Source organism: Hylaeus volcanicus, chromosome 7 (genome assembly GCF_026283585.1).
Source record: "Hylaeus volcanicus isolate JK05 chromosome 7, UHH_iyHylVolc1.0_haploid, whole genome shotgun sequence".
NCBI lineage: Eukaryota > Metazoa > Arthropoda > Insecta > Hymenoptera > Colletidae > Hylaeus > Hylaeus volcanicus.
This window is the reverse complement of record NC_071982.1, coordinates 12,088,322-12,112,165: the sequence shown is the minus strand read 5'-3', so window position 1 is coordinate 12,112,165 and position 23,844 is coordinate 12,088,322. Positions and strand designations below refer to the sequence as shown.

At 39.4% G+C, this 23,844-nt stretch overlaps 1 protein-coding gene across 4 annotated transcripts in view; it reads left to right on the top strand.

Moving 5' to 3' along the window:
- Positions 1 to 23,844, top strand: part of LOC128880023 (uncharacterized) — a 678,051-nt gene that overhangs the window by 230,020 nt on the left and 424,187 nt on the right. The window contains exon 1 of one of the 4 annotated variants that reach the window (XM_054129645.1): positions 17,631 to 18,978. The exons of 2 other annotated variants lie outside the window; for them this stretch is intronic. The gene's annotated coding sequence lies outside the window, so the exon portion shown is untranslated. Of the gene's footprint in view, positions 1 to 17,630; positions 18,979 to 23,844 lie in introns of those variants that run through there. One more of the 4 variants, XM_054129646.1, reaches the window with a different exon arrangement.

The window sequence follows — 23,844 nt, the reverse complement described above, 5'->3', positions numbered from 1 at the left end:
AGCTTTCTACGGGAATGCATATACGCACCTCAACAAATATTTTCATACTCTCCAAGATACATACAAACATGCTACAAAATAAAAAGTCAGTACCTTCCCCCATTTCCTCAAAATAAATTCCCAAATGACCCTACATTTTCAAGTACCGTTTAGTCCCCATACAGGTCCCTGGCGCAATTACATCGTCGTTTCGTCGTGCGGCTGCGAATCGTACATCGACCCGTGAACCTTTTGGATCCCGTTTGTGACCAGTTGGGCTCATCGAAGGCCTGATCTCGCTCGTTCCAGAAAGCAACGTCGCTTTGCAGCTCGGTAATTAACCTCGCCGTGTAAACGAATCGCGGCCGTTCGCGTCGGGCGATGTGCGGCTCGAGCACGCTTCTGCAAACGCGAGCGAAGTCGGGTTGGCCTAATCGTAATTTCGCCGGGACGAACGACCCCTGTAGGACCAATAATCGTTTCACGGTCACTGTAACCCGTGGAAATTGCCTGCCAGGTTAACCGTAATTACGATCGTTCGTTATACGCGAAATCACGCCGGCCGGCTGTCCCCGCTCTGTCATTAACGGCGCCCACGTAAGAATAAACGACGCCGTGCCAACGACACACGACGCCCCTGCCTCCCATTTGATTGCACTTTTCGACGCCTGGCGCCACCGCCTCGAGACCTCGAGCGTGGTTGACTTCTAGCTCGTGGGGGGTCGAGCGATTAAATTTATGGAATATTAAACCTTTTCTGAGGGAAATTTATTCCGTGGAAATTAATGTAAATTCTGGCATTTTTTTTTTTAACGTGATGTTTGTGCGTGTATGTTGAGGAGTAAGAACATTTGCTGTGTTAGGATATGTTATGGATGGGGATTAAAAGTGACAGACGTGTTAATTAGGGAAGAGTCATTTTTGAGAAGGCCTGTTGGGTTTTGAGTGATTTTAATGTTTTAAAAATAAAGATTATTATCGAAATAATATGTAGGTATGTAGGATAAATTATGAAATCTTTGTATTTGTTCAATTCATCGTACGAAATTATTCTTGATCGTGAATTTACTTATTTTTAATCTTCCGACTTGAAAAAGACTATTGAATCGTGAGAAAATTACTGAAACTACAGTTTATACTATAAATTATTTCTCTACATAATATAATATTCACATACTAAACCACAGAACCTCCTAACTTGCGCAATTTATCAAATAAAATCATTCAGATCTCTGTTATTAATTTAATTACAAGAACTCTGTAACCTAAAAGAGCTTATATTTACAAAATAAATATTCTCCCTTGTAATAACAGAACACTACAAGGATTCTACTATCAATATGACCTCTAACACCCAAAGAATTATCTTCGCTCGTGGTTCGTGTTAATTGGAGTGTTTGATCGGTCGGGATTCGCTTTGAAAATTCGTGAAACGGCACACGTCAATGGCTCAACGGGGCGACCCGGTGCTCGTAAAAATCTAAATGCGGCACGGGTTTACACGTGGGGTCTTCAGACGCGTCAGAGGCGCAGGTCAGGTCGGATTACGCGGTTTCTTTCCTCGTGTTTCGTACACACAGTTTAAGAAAAGAAGGTTAGCGGTGCATCGCGCGTCTCTGAAACGCTTTCCACGCCGGCACAGACGCTGCCCACCGGTGAATTAGGTATTCGACGAATAGAAAAGCCGGCTTCGGGCAGCCGGCCAAGGAATGCAGACGCGGTTACGGATGCGCCGGGACCTATCCCAACAACCCTAAACCACCGCTTCAGGGGGGGGGAAAAAACGAGCGGTGTTAACGCGCGATGAAAACTCCTTCCGCGTTACGGCCCATCGACCCGATTTCATCTTTCAATTTCGTCCTATTTCCAAACCGATTCCTGGGTTACTCTTCAAGAATGCTATAGTGATCGTGTAAATGGTACTGGGACGATCGCGAGCGCAATTGTCGGGTTGTAGGGTTGTAAAACTTCATCTTGATCAGGATTTGTTAGGTGGAGTATGCTTCGGTTGACTCTAGTTAAGTCTGGGTCGGGTATTCATTTTATATATGGAAAATGATTCTTTTCTGTGGACACTCAGTGCTATAAGTATTCATACCCTATTGAAGAAATTTGTCGAAATTAAATGATAGGCTCGACGATTCCAAATAAATTTTGTGTTATATTTTTGTTAAATAAAGTATGCACATATATTTATAATGGAACATTTATTTTGAAACATTGAACCTGTCATTTAATTTAGGCAAATGTCTTAAATAGATATAAAGGGTACGAATACGTATGGGATTGATTGTATATGCCTTGGTTAGGTCTGGATTTATAAAGTGCTAATTTACGTTAGGTCTGAATTTCGTCTAAGGCATATCTAAGGCACATGTAACTAACGATACTTTTTAATTTCTTACCCATTAAAATTTGTTTGAAAACAGCAATCTGGACTGGCATTAATTTCTTTTCGAATTAATACTCAAAGAAAACCTCGTACAACAACAGTTCTCCTACCTACCCTCCAAAGTTGCAGTATCCCAGCTCACAAGCTTAACATACACCTCTCAAAACTCATTACTTCCTCAAAAATAAACAAATCTTGACAAAATCATGAAACAAGTTCACTCATGCCATTCTGAGTCCAGCGACTCCCCCATCCACCTAGTTCCTACATCTCCAAGTTCAGCAGTTGCCGGAGCACCAAAACAGCGCAAAGGAGATCACTACCAGAATTTTTATTCTCGCATGAATAACGAACGCTCGCTATTCTATTCCATCATCTCCTTATAGATTTCCTGAGGACTATCTAGGGAGCGCAAGGACCTAGCATCCTCCATCGGAACTTCTCAACAGTGACTTCCATCGTCGTTCCTTCCACGAAGCAGCCCAGAGAAATAGCGGGAGCACCGCAAGAAAATAGTCGGCCATTCGTCAGCGAACGGCGATCGCGGGGCCATAATATACCGGGTCGGCGGATAAGTTACTGCTAGGGACAGACATTAATTTGGGGGCTGAGTTGGCACGCGAGACGCCCGTGCCGTGGAGCTCGGGTCTAGCACGCTTCAGGATCTCTCCCTCGAGGCTATTCCGTCCCGTTAACGGATAGCCCGTTGCCCTTAGACGAATCGATCCTTCTTAGCTCGAGCACCGAACCCCCTACCCGACCGTGGAGAAGGATCGAGTCGCGGAGATGCCTTGGAAATGTTCTTCTTCGACGAAAAACAAACATTCGACTCTCCCTCGTGTCGTTCCGCGTCCCTGAAACGGCACGAAACTTTGGGACTTCCTGGAAGAAACGACGCGTTGGTCGATCGATCGACAAGGTAGCAGGCGAGGAGGATGCTCTCGATATTTCGAACTGGGGACGTCTCTGGGATCGTCCTTGCGCTTGGGAATTTCGATTTGATTCCCCCCCCCCCCCCCCCCTCCCCCATCTGCTCTGATGGGTACATATTGCTCGGGAAATTTAATTCGCGGTGGACTGATGGATCGCTGTTCCCTGAGCAGATCACTGTAACGAGACCGAGCTCCATCGCGAGCGTTCCTTATTCATGGGGGGGGGATAAAAATTCTGGTAGTGATTTACTTTGCGTTGTTTTGGTGCTCGTGCAACTGCTGAACTTGGCAAGGTAGGAACCAGGTTCTGAATTTCGTGGATGGACTTCATTCTTGATACAATTTTGTCAGGAATCGTTTGTTTTTGGAGGAGTGATTCGATTCTTGGGACTACGCGTTGAGCTTGCGAGGTAGGATACTGTAACTTGAGAGGTTAGGTAGGGGAATTGCTTCGAAACAAGGCCTTCTTTGGAAACTAATTTAAAGAAAATGAATTTTAATGGAAATTAATCCAGATATTTTTGTTTTTAGACAAGGTTCAAGGGTAAGGAATTTAAAAAAGAATTGTTATTTGTACGTGTCGTAGAAGTAGCAGTGGTTGCCCGACTTAATCCAGGACTAGCCTAAATTTGCACGTTGTAAATGCTGACATAATCCAAACATAGTCATACAAGAGAATCATTCTCCACATATAAAAGGAAGATCTGGAAGATAGATAGAATCCTCTGTTCATCTTTAAAATCCGAAACGTATTATTCAGATCGAATAGTCCTGATCAAATAAGCATTTTGTTATTCCTCTGTTACCCCACTGGTACAAAATGGGACCAAGAAAACTTCCGCCCTGCCTGTTTTGGTTACTTCGAGAGAACTGATGGTGGTCCCATGGTAGACTACACACCTGAGCCTCATACGAAATGGGACCAAGAAAACTTCCGATCTGCTTCCTTTGGCTACTTCTAGAGAATTGATGGTGGTCCCATGGTAGACTACACACCTGAGGCTCATACTTTCTTCCTCCATTTCTGAACTTCCCTGCTCATATGGAAACCCTGTGAATCTCAAAAACATATCAACCCTCGATTAACTGAGGGTTAAAATCAAATCATCGATATAATATGAACATCAACCTCTTGCTCCTACTTCCTGCCCTATTCTGATCATCCTAGGGACATTAAATTCCACCAGTCGAGTGAGACCAACCTCGACTGCGTTCGCTGCCGGTTTCGTTTAAAATCGTCCACCGAGTCACGGATTTTTGACCCGTTAAGTAGCGTCGGCGCACGAACGCAACGACAGGGGGAGAAGAAAGAGCAATTCAACCCCTCCAGGGCGTTCGGCACGACCCTGAAACTCTCGTAGTCACGCAAGCACGCGGAATGCTGGTGGGTATATTCTTGCCTCCCCCTCCCGACGTTCACCCCGGAGGTCTTGCACGAGGGCCCTAACGATGCTACGGAATTTTAATTCGATTTACACCGCCACGAATTCCCGCGAGTGTGGAGCCACGCCGTCTGCGGGCTGGCGTAGGAATCAGAATCCCTCTTGTATTCTTCGTGCGATAAATCCTCGCGCGATATAACCCAATTACTCCCTGGCCGTCTGTGCCCCCGTGTATACAGGGATTCCCCGGTATCCAGAGGCACCGGGAGGCCTTCGTCGGGTGTTAATTGGAAAATGGCACCGCGGAAGGAAAATTTATCTGGCGTTGTGTTGTCTAGGAGCTGGCTGTCGAATGGGTGACTTCGTTTAGGTAGGGGTTGTCTAATTCTGAGGATTGGATGGGTTATGGCTGGGTGAAATGATTGGTTTCTATTAGGGGAGGGGGCGCAGATGAGAAGAACGGAGGAAGGTGGTTTGTTACGGAGCTGGGTCTGATGTGAGATTCTTTTGGGGGTATTTAGTTAAAAGTTGAGGGGCAGGTGTGAAATGTTTTGTATGGTTTAGGCTAAAGGAAGTCATTAGACAGGATGGTGGTATTGGTAGCAGATAGAGTATTAAATAATAAACAATTTTTTTGTACACATTAATATGCATTTAATAAAATACCCTACTTGAATTTTTCACTGCTTTCAACAAATTACCAAAAAACAATTCTCGAAATTAACTTATTTCTGGGGGACCTGGAGTGGCTTTGCCCTTTCCTATTTTCACAAGTAATATCAACTTTACTACTCCTACAGTCATAAATAGCATCAACATTTCTCATGCGTGTTAAAAACTACCATACTTTTAAAACATTACCCCTGTCACTACAATTAATTGAATTATATCGTAATATGTAATAACTAGACTGCGGATCTTTATGCATTTATAGGAAATTTGAATGTGCAAGAAACTACAAAACGCAAACAATATGCAAGAATATAAAAAAGATTGAAAGTAAAGTTCACGTTATAGTATTTGCAGAATAAAACAAATTCCTATTTAGGTTCAATTTTTGTAAACGCATTCGCGAAGATTTTATTTTGCATAAAGATCCACAGTCTAATAATAACAATTGTTACAAATATCAGACTGAATACTTACCAGACTAAAGTTCTAAGACAAACCATGAAAACCATGAGAAACCAAATTCGATAGAAGTCACGGACAGACTTACAAACATTCCCGACCAATCCACCTAACCCAAGACGATTAATCTAAAAATAAAGACTCACTTTAACAAGAAACGTCACAGGGAGTCGCTAACTGATCTCAAGCCTCTAGCAATCACCAAAATGATGACCACTCGTTTCACGGAACGTCGACCACCGAAGGATAAACGAAACGATGATGGTGAGAAGTCAGATTAAAAATTCCATTTCCGAGCCACGGGCAAGCGCGGGGGACTATGCATGCGCGGGCATCTCATTAAAACAGTTCGATGGACGGCGACGCAAAGCGGGACACGATGACGAAAGGATTAACGTAGCAGAAGCACGAGGGAGGACGGAATGACAGTAATAACAGACCTGTCCGTCAAAACCGAAATTCCATGGCCTCGCGCAGTTATCTACGGGCCATGCCACCGGTAACACCATTCAGTCGGCTATCTGTCAGCTATTTTTTCTTTTTTTTTTTTCATTTCCAACGTTCGCCATCGCAATCGGCCTGCGCCGAGAATTACCGCTGGTGCCTCGGAAATTTCGAGAACGCGAGACTTCTGTGAACGTTGTCGCCAGGCGCGGTTAAACGAAACGAAATTGCTCCGAACGTGATCGAATTTTGTATTTATTTAATGGGATGTTCATTTTAAGAGTGACGCAAGTCTAGTTTTAGAAACACTATGAAATCTAACACTTTCGGTTATTTACAGACAACGTTCGGTTTTTTGTTCTGGGTTGAAATCTGTGTGCTCAATCCTTTCGTCTGTTTGAGGCCTCGGGTACAAGATGCTTTGAATTCTTGGGTATCGAAGCCGCAATTTAAAAAGAAAATTTGTTTTTACACATTAATATGCATTTAATAAAATACCCTACTTGAATTTTTCACTGCTTTTAACAAATTACTAAAAAAAAAAATTCTCGAAATTATCTTATTTTTGGGGGACCTGGAGTGGCTTCACCCCTTAATGTTCTTTGATACACATTATTGAAAATTTAGTAATTCAGTATGGGGGATCTAATATGGCGATGTTAAATATGAAAAGTTACTCGATGCGAGACTCGGCTAAAAAATTATCGAAGTATGTGTTAAAGGAAATGAAATTCTACCTAAAAGAATTTCTTCAAGTTTCTGCTCCATCTTCTACTTTAGATTTCCACCTATTCTCTCGAACGAACGTGTCAACTACCCTTACTTTAAACCTAAACACTCCACTGAAACAAAACAATACACTCCCACTGTCCCTCCCATTCCCTCAATTCAATTACTCGAGAAACAAAGTACTAAGTACTGCGACACGAAAAACATTGATACTATTCATTTATGTAAATATTCCACCCCCTTCTTAATCCAACCTGCATTTAAATTCAGATGAGAATAGGCACTCGTGTTACCATAGCGGGCGCATTCGTATTTAGCTACACGCGGAGCGGAAATCTTTTCAGAAAATGCTCGTCTGCGAAACTGCCATACCTTGGCTTCCGGGACCACCGTTGCGGGAGGTTGTTACGGACTTCGCGAAATATCTCGTACACGCAATATACGTGGAATAATACGCGCCACTATGATCTCCATTTCATGGAAAGTTTTACTTCGTGGAACCGGCTGCGCGTACCAACTCAAATTAGACTAATCCGCGCCGTGTCATCAACTCGTAGATGACGCATTAAGTTACTCCATTCGAAACAATGGACCATGATGCACGCTCAACTGTGCGTGAACTGCGAAAGGGAGTTTATTGCGCGAACCGTTCGCTCGAGTTTGATGGAATGTTGCATATTTTAATTTCAATCTTCTACCGAGGAGGGAATATTAAGATGCAGGTGTGAACGGAAAGGAATTACGTGGTTATATTTGTAATAGTATTCGAGAAACTGAGATTTCTTATTTCTCCACCCCTCTTCTTATTTCAACACCCCTATAGCGTGGATTTACATAATTAATTATTACGAAACTTTTCGTATATTTCAACATATGTATACTCCTGTTGGTTCTTCATATGCCCCTCACATTTTAATTGATTTCATCTTAGAATATTTTGTATAGTGTTTTGCTTGAGGATATCCAGCGAATATGTCCCAAAAGTTATGAGATATACCAGATTGTCGATCTTCCATCCAAAGAAACTATCGATTTAATCAGAAACATGTAGTTTAATCAGAAAATTGTCCCAGAACAATAATAATGTATGTATACATCCTCGAAATTGAAGTGTAAGGAAATAAATGGGTTCTTTCACGTGATATTTTGAGACCACTTTGACCCTTCGCTAAGTTTCAGCACAAGCGTGGAACCGCGAAACACGTGTGCACATCGAGATGAATTTAACATCTTCCTAATTTTATTTTACACTCGTGGGTAAGGTCTGGGGACGTAAATACATTCCCTTGGAGGATCGCAACTTCCCCTTTTCCTTCAATGCGCGCTTGTACTTGTCCCTTACCTTTGTAGAAGGGAACGAATTAATGTCCCCGGGTGTACAACACTTGAAAGTAATTAATTGAGAATTCAATTCTACTGCAAGGTGAAACACAGAAGGTAATACAGTGCTCCCCGGTACTTCTGAAATTTGAATTACAATGTAGTCGTGTATATTGGTAATTTCTGTCTTTGGTGAGCGTTCGTTTTCGAAGGCGTTGAAGATTGTTTCTAATTAAAGAGTAATGTTTTGCTCGATCTATAAGAGTAGAACTAAATTAGTATTCTGTTGGTGTATTTTTAAACTGCTTCCTTTTCATTGAACATATAAATGATATCGTATTTTGTAAATTTAAGCTTTTTATATCTTGTTTACTGAATCATTGCACTTGGACATTTCAACATCTCGTTGTGAGAATATTTATAAAATCTGCATAGACTAATATATTTATATGAAACTTAGCAGAAATGCTGGCCAGAGTATGTACTTTTATGTATATTACTGATTCACTATTGGTAAACAACAATCCCAAACAGCAACCTCTATTTCAACTTCAATAGGTGCTCCCCCATAATATATTGTTACGAAAATATTTATAAATTCTATATAATTTAACATATTTTAACAAAACTTAGCAGAATACTGTTCAATGTAGGTACTTTTAATACACGTGCAACATGTTTATTTGATTCATTCATCATTGCCCAAAAGAAACCTCAAACACCAGCCTCTATTTCACCCCCCAATAGGTATAACATCTCGTTATAAGAATATTCATAAATTCCTCATAGTTTAACATATTATAATGAAACTTGGCAAAAATATTGTTCAAAGTATATACTTTTAATATAAATACGACACATTTACATCATTCACCCTCGATCGCCATAAAAAATTCCTAAACACCAGTCGATTCCCATAACACTTGCCAAACCTTGGTGTTTTTCACCGCACGCATCTCTTAATCGTCTTCCATCCAGTTATCGATAAACCGCGACGCTCAGGTACACGATCGATAGATTTTCGACGATCGTTATCAGCAACCTTGCGCTGTGTGTATCGAAGAGGCGGATACGTCGCTGTTCGAGCTTCCGCGGCCGCGCAAAGCTCAATTTCGAGCGTGTTTAACACGCTCGGCGCTTTAACTAGCTAATATTAACACCATATTTCAACGGATAACGAGGGAATGCGCCGGTTAACGTGTGCCACCGCCTATAACGCGCCGTATAGCAGCGATTTCGCGAAATCTCTCGACGTACGTCAGCGAAAATTTCTGGTAATGGCTCGGTAAGCTCTTTTCGGTCGGTGTACGATATTCCAATGGATTTCGGGGAACATTCTGTGCTCGCCTACACACATAAATGTCCGGCGTAAGCCACGCCGGGGGGTTGCGGTGGGGCGGGAGGCTTAACAAAATGATCCGCGATGAATGAAACCCTACTTTATCCGCGGGGGTCTGGTCGATCGTTGTCGATTCGACGCCAGAATCGGTCCACGTCTCGTTCGCTGACTGCTTGCCAGAAATCTCGTGACGGGATCGCGTCGTTATGACGTTTCTCTAGAAATAAATACGCGAGTAGTTTCGCCATTTAACGCGCTTCGGATTCCCACGCGATTCGTGCTCGGTGACGTATCGATTGCTCGAGTTTCCATCGTGATCGGTGCATTTATTAAATTTCATTTGACGTTATTAGAGAAATTAGAATCTTTATGTAAATATATTCTTGGACGGTATACAGTATTTAGTATTCAATTTGATGTAATAGTAGAATATAATACAAATTCGACTCCCTCATAAATTTGACAAATATAAACAATGTGATCCTACATTTATTGCATTGAACCACAAAGTAAATAACTATCTATAGTTTCTATTTCTTTTACACAAGAAATAAATCAATCAGTATGGCGCTACCTCTCTGTACGTTGTCAATGAATACTCCAAACATTAAATTAGTGACATGCACAGCAATTTTTCATCTCTGTAATATTTTTATCGAGCCTCGTACAACTCCAAGCGCGCGAAGAATATGATTTTTAGCCAAGGAAAAGCATTCAGAAGGAAATCAACGTTTTTAATATACGCTGATATTGATGCAGTCATACGTTGGAAAAGAAACATCGTTACACTTGGTTTTTTTTTCTCTCCCGACGGCCGTTTCATAAAATGAATATTGCACTCGAAAGAATACAGCGTGCGCGTACTTCATGTCGGCATAAGAAGCACATAGAATATTTTAATTAAATCCAGGCCCTCGGAGAATCTCGGCGAAAGGAAAGAAAGTGTATATACAAGACTGGGTATACTGCCTTGAGGAGATTTATTACCGTACTTGGAAAGACTAAAATGCGACCGAGTAAATAGCGAGGAACGTGCAGTTTATTCGACGCGGTTAAAAATTCTTTAAGTATCTTTCTACGGCCAAGATAAGTTCAACGTTCGAGAATTAATTAGAAATACACGGCTTTTATGGGTTGTCCGAAACTGTTTTCACGTTAAACTGACGTCACTAGACACGAAGCAGTGCAAAATAATTGTCTGCTTCTATACAGGATTTTGTACAGTAAATCACTATGCTCACTGTTTCGAGTAATTAGTCTTGAATCTTCTATGTTACTGGTTAAATTGCTTATAGGAATGGCAAGAAAAATCTTTGATTAAATGTAGAATTGTATCGTTACTTTTTTGATTCAATGGTTTCTTTTTCTAAATGTGCATGAGAAAACCAGAGTAATAAATAATTGAAAAGGTTTTAGAATTTATTCGAAATAATTTTTTTCTATTTATATTATATTATATATTTTATTTTCATATTTTTCTGTGTTCAGAATGTGAATATTATTTTTTAAAGAATGTTTAATCATTCAATTACCTACTGAAGTAATTATTGTGTACAATTTCCACTACAGAAATAATCAGCTCTTCCAAAAATTACTATTAATCGAAACCATAAATCGTAGTCTACCTAAATTTTCTATTGCACTTTCCCTAAACTAATCTCTCCTAATAAATTAGCAAACTCTCGCGTCAATCGTTACTTAGCTCTCGAAAGAACAGCGTAACTCTGTGCGATTAGGGGCATTTCGTGTTCCACGCCGAGCGTGCACATATAATTCACTCGGTTCCTCAACTTAAGGCACCTGTGGCTAATCAATCATCGACTGCGATTCTCTCGCATAAAGACTCGAACTTTACGAGCGACGAGAAGTCGACTCGTTCGATTATTCGTGGATGCGCGAAGGCGTGAATTATTAATTCTAATTCAGCCCCAACAAACGATCCATGCAACTGCTGCAAAAACGCGACCGTTGTGATACAAGTTACTTCGACGATGATTCATAAATCATTCGCAACGACGCGCGCTGGCGAATATTCGCGAATCTATTAAGAGTTCGAAACGTACGCGGGAACGTCCGCGGCACGCTGAAAGCCAAACACTTTGCGAACAAGCGATTACGTTCGCTTTCACGTATTCTTTCTAAAAATACTATGTGTCGTCCGCGTGCGCGCACGCGCGTACGGAATTAATGACTCGCGAGAGGCTGGCCAAAAGTGTCTGGTTGAACTTCGATATTTCATTGAAAAATTGGAAACCGTGGTATTCTGATTGGTTATTAATTGTTGTGGATGATTGTGGCCACAGAGGATTTATGGATGGTTAGATTGTTTTTTATATGTTATTACGATAAAGTTTTACTATTTTTTTAAAAATTCAACAAGAACTGTGGATATAAAGAGGATGTATCGTGTCACAATTATAGAACTTCTAGTTGAAATGAGATAATCTGAAAATTCTTAGAGGAGGGATTTCTAGATGAGTATTTCCTTAAAATAGGGAATAAATAAAAATTTAACGCTGTTAACGTACAACATACAACTTTGTCCATTAGGAATTTTTAATGTAAGAAACGCCATTCGTCGCTTTAACTCGCCAAGGACAGATAAGTATAGTTAAAGTCTGTAATGGCGTTTCAGAAGTCTCTTTTTTCCATTATATTTATTGCAAAATTCAACGCTGGGGACTTGGAATTTAGAGAGCTCAACCGCGAACGGATTTACGAAGTGAGGAAAGAGCACCGCGCCATTTGTCTCGCTCACCTAATTAACCCCGTGCGGCGGTAGCGAAAACAAATAAAATTGCTCGAATTTAAGAAGAATTTTGACTGAGACACTGGTTGGAAACACCCGAAACTTGACCAAAAAATTTCGATCAAATTCCTGAATATCGTAATTATACAATACGTTAACAGTTGTCTACCAAAATAAATCCTCTGTTCCCGTAATCAACACAAAAGCAATAAAAATACTGCAGTTTTCAGGCTGACGCGCATAGGCGTCGAAGAATCGTGTATTTCCAATCGTCGCTACGCCATCGCCGATCAGAAATAGACCTTCTCGTCCCGCGTCGCTTCTTTTCTTTGGAATAGCGATATTGGCCTTTGGAAATGAATTTTATAGCATTGTTCGCTTCGCGAGCTTAACGTCTCGCGATCGACAGAACGATATTGCGTTTACGCTAGTCGGATCCGAGAATCTCTTGTCAATCTTTCTCTGCCCCGATATGTCGTATTGGCATCTTTCATTTAGCGTCTTTTCTAAATTACTTATAGCACTTTCGTTTGTATGGCAATGCTTATTTATTGAGTCAGTGAAGATTTGATTCTAATAAAATAGCCCTTCTCGATAATAGAATTAAATACAGTCAGCGTAATAAGTATTCGTACAGGAACCATTTATTTTAAATTGGTTGCTTTGCGAATACCTCCTACACTGGCCGTATATGTGTATCGAGATAAAAGGGGTCGAAACAAAAGAAATCAGAAGAAATAGGATCGGAAAACAAAAACTTATAAATTTCATATTATAATACCTCTTTTAAGAAACTTATCTTCTCGTTTTGTTGTTTTACCTGCTCTTCCGCATCGCGAAATGACTCTGTGGAATGTCTAGTCTAAAACCAGAATTGAATTTGCTTAGTATAATAGTGTTTGTTTAATCGATGGATAACGAATTGGCGATTTGATAGAACGATTTTTCGAGTTTGATCGATCTGATTCTTACTAGCTCTGGATTTGTATAACGAGGCAGCTTCAAGACAAATTGCAGATTTACTTCCGGTGTTATTTCAAGTGTACAAACCGATAGATGAACTGAAGGATTGATGAGAAACCGGTTTCGTACTTTTACACGCTTCGGTACTCAGCAGGAGTAAACATTTATCGTTTTATACTATTGCTAGAACTTTATTATCATTCTGTACTTATGCTGAACATTCTGTATGTGGACTTAGAATTTACCAAAGGAAAATGTTTTAGCCTAATAATTTTGCAGGCCAGTACTTTTATTCGCCTTGTTTATTAATTAATAACTGCTCCGACCTGTTCGTAGTTTTGTTATTATTAATACGTACATGCATACATGCGTAATAATAATATATTATTATAAAATTATATGTATGTAAGACGATTGAGAATTAATTTAAAAAGAGAGTCGATCATATTCAGTAATTCATCGATATCATAAACAATTTTGTACACTAACATTTTCGACCACCATAGTAACCTAAAGATGCAACAATTTATTAATAACCTATGAAAAAAAATTCTTATCACGATAAACATTACGGACATACTATAAAAGATAAACGACTTCTCACCCTTCACCCGCTACAATTTAAATTATACAATTAAATATTTCACACTGAAAAACTGAAGGTACAATTATTCAGTTGAACAAACGACGCAATTAACATATTTTATTCTCGAATAAAACTGTCCGTTCAACGAAAACAGGAGAATAAATGATTGCAATTTCCAATGATTGTTTCTCTTCGGGGACGAAATTTCGAGAACGTGAATTTTCTAACGACGTTATTATTAATAAACAACGGGTGCAAGGGTCAACGATTTCGCGAGGACGGGCGTTAAATTGGAATTATTTCCCTTCCAAGCGACGACGACGACGCCGAAGTAAGTAGGTCGAGAGTCCGAATGCCACGGGAGATGCAACAGTGAAAACAGACATACGTGCACAGACACGACAACGTGACGCGCGCGTAGCGTTAATGCCCGTTTCGTTCACGAGGGATATTACGCTGGCGCAAAGAAACATCGAAGACAGGTGAAGCAATAACGCTCGGGACTGTATATTAAAATCGTGGCCGCGGGGCAAACATCGAGGAAACAAAACGAAACAAAACGAAACAAAACAAACAAGATAATCTCAGTCGGGGGAACACTTCGCTCGACGAGTAACGGAATTCCGTGCTCGTGTTGACAATTAGCAGAACCTCTACGTCAAGTGGATTTGTTTTTCCACGGTCATTAGTAAGGTTACACGGGAAAATTTCCCTTAATCTGTGTTTATGGTGGACCGGAGCTGCGGTATGTCCGTTTCACTGTCTTCCAGTTAAAGAAACGAGAAGCTTACCAGACCTGGACCCGCTCGGCTCTTACACTTTTATTTATAATTCTAAATTAGCCCGTATTGTTCCATCAGTTAACCAAACTTTAAGGTTCTTATACAAAAATTACAATTGACATAGTATTGAATATCCAAACGTCCAATCTTGAACGAATTTAATTTATCAGGGAACATGGCCTCTGGTGGTGTACTATTCGTTTAAATAATGAAGTTGGAGCATTTGCATTTATTATGGGCTTATGATAATTCTTTAAACGAAGTACATGAATGTTGTAACTTTATTTAATTAATAAATGTCAATCACAAAGTGATCTTATAAGAAACAATTATATAGGAGTGAAATAAAATAAAGCGAAGTTTGGAGACACATGCCATTAATACATCTCAGTGTCATAATCAAAGCATTTGACTCTATAAGTAGCACTCCTGGTGGAAAATCATTCTGTCCTTCACTTTACAAGAAACAACAAATGTATAGAATGAAAGCAGAGTGGCGTGAAATTTCTATTTCCAAACAATTGCCATTAATACATCTCAGTATCATAATGACAGTATTTGACTGTATAGATAGCATTCCTGATGGCAAATGATCCTGTCCGTCACTTTGCAAGAAACAAATGTATAGGATCGAAGCAACGCGACGGTTTCTATCTCTAAACAAATACCATTAATACATTTCTGTGGCACGTAAGACGAATTTGACTGTTTAAATAGGACACCTGGCGGCAAACGAATCTGTAGGTCAGATTTCATATTTCCCTAGCTATGCTTGCTCATCAATATTTACGCGTGGAGTGTTTGGCAACGGGCGAGGCGTCGACGAAGCTGAAAAATTGGGTTCCTCGGGCCTTGAAAGGGGAAGCGGTCCAAAAGGACGTCGCGGCGCGTGTGCGCGTCGGTTGTCGCGCGCGCGGAAGGGCGGTTCGCCGCGAGGTGAAGAGGGAGAGAGGAGGACGTGCACCACAGGTGGTGGGCGTCCCGACGTCGTGAGCGCCGCTGCACAACGCGACAAACAACTGAAACTCGACCGCCGACAGAAAATCCGTCCGAGCGTGTCCATCCGGCTCGTGGCCCGACTAAATATTCATACGACGGTATTAGATATTAGAGAAACGTTAGGACATAGTTGCTGTTACAGGAAACACGTGTCGGCGAACGTATAGGTCAACGTTGATCATTTTTAGACGCGTTCAGTTGGAACTTGGTATTTACAAGTGTCTTGTATTTAGTGGTTGAATATGTTTGCGAGAATATTTTTTTAGTGGGAAGAGATCAGAGTGTGTACGTATTAAATTTGTGTAATTTATTGCGAGGAAGTTGGTTTTTTGCAACTTGGAAGTTTTAATATGAATTTCAGAAGCATGATTGTATTGTTTTTTTATGGTTCTTTGAAGAATGTGGTAGTTGATAGGGTTGAATTGGGTTTTAGGTTTCTAAGATTGAAACTATTTTTGGAAGATTGTGATTGTGATCACAAGCATTACGATTTAGTCATAATAGAATTAATAAAACTGGCGGATTCCTTTTTATTATAGAATTGCGGAAAATTGTTGTTTCTTGTTACTAACTTAATGTTGTCTTTTTGTTTCAGGTAAGTCATACAAACTTGATATAAGAAGAGTCCGTTGCTAATCTACAGAGAAATTTTTCGTCACAGGTATTTGAATATTTAGTTGCATAATTATTCACCGTTACGAAGAAGTGTTGGGTTGTTTCATTGACATGCAGTTTATAGATTATGGTCTCTTTACGCTACCATTATATTATCATTAAGACTATATACATTTCAGAAATTTTATTTTACTTACACCACTGTTCAAATATGTATCAGTCTTTTGAAGGAATTGCTCATATGTTATGTAGGATACAAAATGAGGATGATCGATAAAAATACTGATTAATTATTACATGTATAATTTCTTTAAAAGCATAATAAACATTTGACGAATATTGTGAAGAAGACAAAATTCCTGACGTTATACATGTATTAATTGAAAAAGACTCACTATCATTCTTCTAAATTCATTTATGTTTAATATATTATCCCAATTATTATTTTATACTGATAAAAATCTGTTCAGAATACATATCATATATACAGTCAATCCCATAAATATTCGTACCCACTATGTCTATTGAAAAAGTTTAACTAAATTAAATAATAAGTTCGATATTACCAAATGAATTTTTCATTACAGATATGTATACGAATAAGCTTACACATGATTATATATATATATATATATATATAGATAGCCCACCAATTAGCGTATGTTCCAAGCGAATTGATATATATATATATATCAATGTATTTACACAAACGCTATATATATATATATATATATATATATATATATATAAATAAAATATAAAAACAATATATATATATATATATATAATATAAAAACAATATATGTATATATATATATATATAAAATATAAAAACAATATATATATATACAATTTATATATAAATATAAAAACAAACGCTATATATATATATATATAGCGTTTGTGTAAATACATTGATATATATATATATCAATTCGCTTGGAACATACGCTTGGAAACATCAAATTTACCATTGAATTTAAACAAATTTCTTCAATAGACATACGGGGTTGGAACACCTATGGGACTGTCTGTATATAAACATCCTCTTCCACTAGCTACACAAAAATGCATTCCGTTCCCAATTTTTCCGAAAAGATCCAAACCAAATACCGAAACGAGGACAATACCGAATAACAGTATCTCTCAACATCCGTTCATCGAGAGAACAACCCTTATACCGGGTGTGCCTCGTCAAGAGCCCCCGCGACTCCCTGCGTACACACGTCCGCGTGTCTGCGTGGTCCACTATTACTACGTACACCCGCGTAGCGGGGGATCCCTCTACCTGTCTCCTTCCCTCGCGGTTATCCCCCTTCCTCACCACCGGCCGACCTTCCCGTTTTCCCCCTCGCGAAGCGTTCCGAGGGCTCGTTTCGACGAGATACCGCGCAGTGGCGCAGTCGTCGCCACGAGAGCGACGTGCTCTCCGTCGGTGGTCATGAATCGTGTGGCGGAAGAGGTCCTCGCGAGCCGGCCGCCCGCCGTCGTCGTCGTAGTCGCGTCGTCCTAGCCGTCGTCGCCGAACGAGGGATACCCCTAAACGCTCGACGATCGTTCAACCGTTCGTCCGTCACGCGGGATCAACCGCGGTTGATCGTCGCGTGCCGCGTGTCGATCGATTCCAACCCACCGGCAGTCGTATTCGTTCCTCGCGCAGTGACGGTCCCGGCGCGCGTGTGGGTGGTCAGTGCGTCTTTTAATCTCGAGTGGAAAGGAATGTGCGTCGGCGGTCGCGTGCCGCGTCGCGGTGAACGTTGCGTCGCTGATCGCGGACAGCGGCGCCATAACGGGCCACGTTAGCGCGCGGTGTCAATAAAAAGCGGAATAAGAAGGTATAAGGGGGGAAAAAAAGGGGGTGAGTTCTTTCGGTGTTCCACGGGAACTCCTGAGAGTATTTGGAGTTTTGTGTACTGGTATTTCAGGAGATAGGAAGATAGAAGGACGGGAAGTTCTTCCGGGGTTCTTCGGAACTCCTGGAGCGATCAGTGTACAGAAGTCGGTGTGCTGGGGTTTATTAAATCCGAATGTTACGATACCAAAAAAGATTGCCTAGGAAGATAGGAAGACAGAAAAGCGGAGAGTTCTTCCGTTATCCTTGGAACTCCCGGTGTGTCCAGTGCGAAGAAGAGTACAGTGTTTCGGAGTTCGTCGCATCCGAGTATTAGAAAACCGCAAAGGAGATCGCGCAGGAAGATAGAAAACTAGAGAAACATCGAGTTCTCCCGTCACCCTTGGAACTCCTGGAGCGTCAAGTGTACTGCAAGATTTACCACCATCCTGGAGTTTCTCCAAATACTAGAGAGAGTCCCGAAAGAGATCGCCTAGAAAAACCTAGAGTTATTCCTAGATCATTCAGTGTCCAGGAGTCCCTCACCTCCGAATCTTAATACCAAAGGAGCCCACCAATTAGCTAGTTAATCGAAGAACCGATATGTTCGGAATATAACACTCAGCTCGAGCCTGAGGATCAGTTTCTCCAAATTTGTTTTCTGGCCCCGCCGAGTGAAGTGCGATTTGGTGAACGGAGATTGTGTTGTCCTCCGCGAGGAACGCGAACGCATCCAGGGGCTGAAAATGTGAGGAAGTTGTTGTTCCGGCTGGTTGGCGGGACACAGGACGATTCCGTTGACAAGGTAATGCGATAGCGGGGGTTTTTACGCGCCAAATGAACGCGGGGACGCGGCACCGTGATTTACGCGCAATCGCGCCTTCCCCCGCGGGTGTTCGCGGATTTCAGCGGGAATTCACGCTAATTACGCGATTTATGGACTGCCTGGTTTTTCCACGGGCCTGGACCCCTTCTTCTTTTTTAATACCTTTGCGTTCGCAGTGGCGCGATGGTTTCTGGTCGCGGTTTTTGCGCCGCGACGCGTCCTGGCCGTCGTCGAGATCGATTAAGGTTGTTGTCGATCGCGTGTTGGACAGTGATCGATCGTAATATCGTCCGACATCGTTGCCGGAGGGGCGACGCGCGATACGTTGCTCCGATGACAGATGTTGGGTTAACTGGTCGCTCTTGGAAAGTTGACCTGACCGTTTCCGAGCAGCGCTTGTCTTGGGCAATTATGAGTCCGGTCTTTCGGAGTATTAAATGTGAGCTGACGGGGTGCTAACCTGTGTCCTTCTTCGAGTCCACGAATCATGCTACTGGACTTGTTGAGTGTTAAGAGCAGGGATTGGGGATGGCGTGGATACGAAAATGTAGAACTGTTAAGGTGACTTGAAGAGTTGTGATAGCGTCGAGGGGAATATTTGATTCGCGTGTAATTGGAGCATGCGGAAGTGCGGGGATGTGACTGTGAAAGTGGTATTGTTTTTTGTTTAAAGTGATGTTCTTTTAATTTTTCTTGTGTTGTGTCCGTGATTAAGAGAAGAATTCGTACTTCTTTAGTTTGTGACTCGAGATTGTTGATATTCTTTTAGGATAAATTTTCGTATAATAATTAAAAATGCCGTGTAATAATTGAGCTTTAAATTTGTGTAAATTTTGTGAGAAGTGACAGTTCCAAACAAGTAAAGACAGGAACTTCAGTGAACTACGAGGTGTGAAGACGTAATAATTCTAAAAATATTTGCTCTCGTAGAGTGAACACGAAAAATAATTGATACACAGTGAATTCTATTCATTCATGGTGTACTTAAAGGTGAGAAAGGTATCTTAATCCTATTGTAGAATATATACAGTTTCATCAAATGAAATAGCGATCCATTTATGTATTAATATATTATATTGTGCAATAAAATATGAATTAAATCCAGAGTCTAACAATCACCATTTTTATAATCAATATTATGTTTCACATTTATCTCTAATGACATTTTAAATAAAGTAAATTGATATTTCATTGTTATCATTCACAATCGTTAATGGTAATTGAGAGCCCATTTAATATAGTGCGTACGTATTTATCGGTAAGGATCCTATGACATTTTATCCTAAAAATAAAGCAACCGTTTAAAGTCAGCGGCTAAGGGAGTGTGAATACTACAGTGAGTCACTCTATGTAAAATTATGAAAACTTATTATAGACTTCGGAAACTTGATATTTTCGATCAATACAACGTTTTTGATCGTGCTTTCGCTCTTATTAGGCGAATAAGAATGTGTCAAGATGTGTGCGTGTGTACAACGAAAATAAAAATATGATTCTCGCGCTCTCAGACATATGCAAATTCGTACATTTAGAAATCTCCAAATTAAAGCATGTTTTCGTCGGTTGCAAATGGCCTTCCACCAGTTTCAAAATAGACGGATTTGCAATTCCATTTGACAGTTGAATTTCAAATGAGTAATTCGTAAAGTTCAATATCTTTGGGCGTGAATTGTTTTGTTTCTGACTAAGCATAGCTCTGACACAATATTTATTTTAATTAAACTTACGCTACTTTTTAAAGCAAAGTGGCATTTTATATAATTAATGTTACTCGTTCTTACTATCTTCGGAGCGTGATTCATGCTGAAATAATCACAGTCGAAATCAAGAAGTCGAGAAATTGTTGCTACGTAAAAGCAACTGACAACTGATACGTTTAACCCAGACCTAACTCAGGCGTTGCATCATGCCTGTCCAAGAACAGTTTCAAGTCCGATTTTATTTCCGTCTGGTAATATGTAAACAAAATATTTATCATACCTCTGTCGTGACTTTCCAAATATTTTGTCCTTTATAATTTGATGTTTATCCATTAAATATGTATTAGTTATTTAATTGAAGAAAATAAAATTTCGAAAATTAGTCAAGATGCATATTATTCCAAGAATTTTTTCGCACTGGACAAGTAGACGGCTAATTATTCAGCAGCAACTCTTACTTCTTGTTTTGGTAGAATATGCCGGTCTACTTCGGACAGTGCTTATATTTGTCAGACACCTCTCACGGGTTAGAACGAATTCGTCATGTCACGCGTCTACACATGGAACACATTAATTAAATCACCCAAAGCGTGGAATATAATTAATGTAGAATAGTGGTTGGTTATTAGTCAGTATAATACGGATGTCGTAAGTTGGTTAGTTAGGGTTATATTTATTACACGTTCCTTTCGTGTTAAGCAAAAATTTATAGTGGCATTTGTTTACGCAGAGAGAAAATTAATTATATTAGACCAAGTAGGAGGGAATGTTTAATGGGCAGTGGTGACTAATTAGTATTCAGTAGAATGTTTAAGTCAATCAACAATTGGGATTTTCAAGAAATTTTTAAAACGTTAAAAAATTTTCATTGTGATATCTGACGACATAGTTAAATTTTTAAGTTTGCTAATTATTCAGAAACAATACCAAGTCAACAACATCATCGTTGTATCATTATTAATGAAGGTTTCGACATGTGAGCGTTTATAGGTTCATTGTATAGGAACTATTAAAATTGTTAATTTAAATTCCATATGAACAATTGCGAGGAATGTAAACAATATTAAAATGGAGTATAAACAATTAGTGTAGACTAGAATTATTGTAGAAAAAATATTCGATACTACACAATGGCAAAAAACCACGTTCAAAGCAAAAGAAGTGTTATTAATTATTCTGATTGTGTAACATTATTTATTTTTGTACATTAATCTGTATTACATTTCATTTTCATATTCTTTACATTGTTGAATAAAAAGAAATATGTGAGAATCAATCATATTCATCACATTAAGTAGAATGTGACAAATTAGGTCAGCCAGTTGAAACATTCATCCCATGTGTCTCAACAATTAAACAAAAACCATCATTCCAAGCATCTAGATAGAAAATATTATAATTCTATTAATCCAAAGCATGGAAATATTCAATCCAAAATATCGGTTACCTCTTAATCAGTAGAATGTGACCGCCTAGGTCAGCCAACCCTAACACTCGTTACTATAGCTCTATTCTACAAATTAACAAAAATTCATTCTGACTTTTACATAGGAGAAACGTTGATTTTGCTACTAAAAATAAAGGTATGAAATTGTTTTCATACACCAGGAAATCGGTATCGAACATGTAGTCACTGAACAGGTCGAATAAATGGGAACTAATTAAATCGAACGTTGTTTGACGCGCCCAACAGCGTAACTCGACGTTGTTTTCCAACAAGAACGTAGCAGAAATCGTCGACGAGTAAAAGTGACTTCGCGAACGCCGGCCTTGGTCGTTCGGCTTCGATTTACTGTTTACGCGCCCACGAACATAAACATGACAGTAAAATTTTGTTCCGCGAAGCGTTCGGTGACTCGTGATTTGTTTGGATCGATTCGAAGTCAAGGTTGCCGTAGATTTGGAAAATAACTGTGCGGAAGGGTTAATAGTGTCTGTGAAAAAGCATCCATGCTTCAAATTTCATTTAATTAAGTAATTGTAATAGTGGAGTCTCAAACAAGGTGTTATTTATTTGTTATTTGGACTATGTGCTTTGAAAACATTTTTGAGCTTCATGATTGTTTTACTTCCATTTATTAATGTAACCAGAATATTGCCTAAATTTAGCAAAGAATTTTTGCTGAATTCACAAACGCCAATATGCTACATTTAAAATGAAATTTACTGTATTAAGTAGAAAGTTCACTGAACTTTGCAAAGGGTTTTTTATATTAATATAAAGAAAAGTCTCAGCCAACACTATTAGCATGGACACATTGTAAATTCGATCTAGAGAGAGTTCAATTTTAGGATGGTAAGCATATACAGGAACAACTCATAGAGTCACAGGGCTCGACAAAAGACAAGTTGGACATCTTGTTCCGCTTCAACGTCACTTGCAAAATAGACTGTGCAGATTATGACACGTGTTACATTGGCCAGACGTCCAGGAAACTTGGGAAGGGAATTTGCAATTCTACTGTTTCCCAAGTGTGCTTACTTTCGTATTCCCGCTATGAGCGTCTTGGTAATATTGGTTAAGAAGTCGGAATATTAACATCAATTCTTTTTTCATTCATACTCCCACGAGACTGCTCTTACAACTTTCCACACAGAGGAAGAACACGTACTGCATGAAGAATTTACTTTTTAGTAACTGCAGTACTATTTTGTATAACTACAGTTACTGTATATGATTATGAATCGATAACTTACTAACTTACTGTATGAGGTGTAATATATTATTAATAATATAACTTTAGAGGAAGGATATATGTAGCACGTATATGTATATGTGTATATGTAGTTGGCTCTATGAAGTAATTTCTTGTTGGGGAAAAATTGAACAGGATGAGCCATTATTTGGAATGAAAATCATATTCACATTTCACTGGAATTTTTAAAAGTATGTATCATTTAATGAATAAATTATGTGCGTATTCATTTATTGAATAAATAAACTGCATATAATATAATGTTGAATAAACAAGTGAATAAATCAATGAGTAACTAAATAAATGAATGAATAAATAATTTACATAAAGTACATTATTGATTCGATAAGTTATTTGCAGTATCATTAAATGATTACATTGTAAATACCACAGTGTAGAATAAATAAATGAATAAATAAGTGAATAAATATATGAATAAAAATTGAATA